Source organism: Chaetura pelagica, unplaced genomic scaffold, assembly GCF_000747805.2.
Source record: "Chaetura pelagica isolate M959 unplaced genomic scaffold, ChaPel_1.0 scaffold90, whole genome shotgun sequence".
In the NCBI taxonomy this organism is placed as follows: Eukaryota; Metazoa; Chordata; class Aves; order Apodiformes; family Apodidae; genus Chaetura; species Chaetura pelagica.
Window position 1 is genome coordinate 14,477,231 of NW_009953496.1, and position 2,614 is coordinate 14,479,844.

Consider the following 2,614-nt stretch of genomic DNA (forward strand, 5'->3'; position numbering starts at 1 on the left):
GACGTGCCCGTCCCAGGGACAGGGCACCCGCACCCACCCCGGGACCTGCCTGTCCCCCCTCGCGGCCCGCCCGCCGCGGAGCCTCCGGGCAGGGCTGGTGCCCGTGTCTGCCGGTATCTGAGGTACAAACCGCGACGCGGAGCCATGGTAGCCGTGTGTGTGGATTTGGAGCATCATACCGTTTAATCGTGCTTTTCTCTTCCCTCAGTCCCCCTTAATCCACGTCCACTGGGCAGGAGGGAGGCCGGGCATATTGTCCCTTTTCCATATGTCGCAGAAGAGACAGCGCTGATGCCTGCGTGTTTTTTATTTTTTTCTGCTGACCTGTTAAAAATCTGACTGAGTCTTTACACCAACGTTTAGGGATGTTTAATAGCAGTAGGTTGCTTCCCGCTATACACTCTGCGTGCTGTGCTTCCCGGTCCTACTAGAACGACGCGGGTGGTGCAAGCCCTGGCTGTCCACGCACACACACACATACACACGCACACACACACATACACACGCACACACACACGCACACACACACGCACACACACACGCACACACACACATACACACACATACACACACACACACGCACACACACGCACACACACACGCACGCACACACGCGATTTTGCAGGATGGAAGATTCCTGAGGCAAAGTCCTACTGAGTTTCGTTTGTCTGAAGCCACTAGGTTTTTATGTCTGGTCCTTTAAAGCTACAAAAAGCCAGCTTCCAGCCCCAAAATGACATGTAGCACAGAAAAATTATCGTATTAAATCCTATAGCCAACTTTTTTTTCACCCATCAGGAAAAACAAACAAACAAACAAAATATCCCACCAGAACCCTCTATAAATAATATTCTTTAAAGCTTTTCCACAGCCATTAAATGGAACAATAGAAAACTAGAACAAAAAGCTAGAAAAAAAAAAGTAGGACAATAAAAAATAGAATAGCAATAAAATAGAACAATCCTTTTATATGATCTGAGGAGCTAAAGATCTCCTCTGTTGTTCAGAGACTTAACCATCTGTCTCCCAAAAAGGAATTAGATGGAATGTTTATGGAAAATAGAAAAATATGAAAAATCATAAGTAAATTGTCACTAGTGTTGACAATGCAATATTTCCTCCGTGATTTAAGTCTCTGGCCCATCCTGCCATTCTCCTTTTCCAGGGCCCATCACACAGCATTTATTCACTCTTTAATTAGGACATCCAGTGCATGCCAGTGGGATCTTCCTGTCATCCGCTGCTAATGGCAGTGTCTGATGCGAACCTGCCGAAGAGCTGAGGACTGGTCCCTTGCCTGTCCCAGCTCCCAGCTGCTCTGCAGGGACTCTCTCCTGGAAGCAGTGTCACTGAAGTCAATGGTGACACTTTTAGGAGCTGGAGTTTGCAGGGCTGCACCTTGGCAAGAGACTGAAATCCTCAATAGCTTCCTTTCTTCAATGCTTTGTTTGCATCGCTTCTCAGTGTAACAAATAGTCCAAATAGGTGGACAGATTTGTAATGTCAATAAATATTAGAGCACCATTATTTGGCAGGAACATTCAATGAAAGCCATTAACTGGCTTTACTATAGTAAAGCAGGATTATAGTATTTAGGGCTGGCCTAGGTTACCGTAGAGACAGTGATGTGGTTAGATGACTGGATCTAGATCCTGCTTACTGAGAGCTTTGGCATCCGGTAATATTCTATTGCAAGAAGATATTGGGGGCAGCTAGGTGGTGAAGCAGGGTATAATAAAGCATAGAAAGAAACCCTGCAAATTCTTTTAAAGTAGAAATTTAATTATTTTTTTTTTTTTGTCTTGCATTAATTTTGGTGTTTATCCCTACTGAGATTCTGAGATGCTGCAGCATTGCAGTTAAGAGGCTGTTTCTTTCCTGCAAACAGAAGCTGAGAAGTAATTTTATACCACTTCCAAATACCAGTTTTAAAAATTTGCTAATTTTAATTGTATTTGATCTCATTAGCCTTCTTGAGACATGACGTTTTTATGTCTGCTGTTTTACTTTTCAATGGGATTGTCATGATCTATTATTTCTGCTTCATTTTTTGCCTCTATGTTGTTTATTCAGACAACAGACATGATTAGTTCCTTTCACTGAAGAAGAATTACTTTATAGCAGTTCAAGATTTGACAACCAGATTAACCTGATCTATGACTGAGCTGTCACTGAGTAGGAGGGGACCCTGCTCCTTTCCTAGCTTGGGCCATACATTCCTGCCCGCTTCCTTGTGCCAGCACTCGTAACCACGTGACAGTACAGTGAATGGATAGAGATGTTGGCTTCCTCCTGCAGTTAATTAAGCAAACACTCAGTTTACTTTTGTAGAGGTTGGCATTGCAAGTAGGGCTAGCCCTGTGACCAGAGTATTTAAATCTGTATGTAACTCTCTGCAGAACTGGGCCCACACATGCTGTGTTCTCCTTCAGCAGTGCTTAAAATTCTGTAGCTGCTTCTCTGCCCTCATCCTAAAATGCTCCTTGGATGTTAACTGGAAGGTTTTGCTTTGAGAGAATTACAAGACTGGGTCAGTGCTGTAAGTGGGTGATTGAGTGTTAATTCAAAAAGGAGTTGGTTAGGTCCTTTGTTCTGCATTGCACGTTTGGTACTT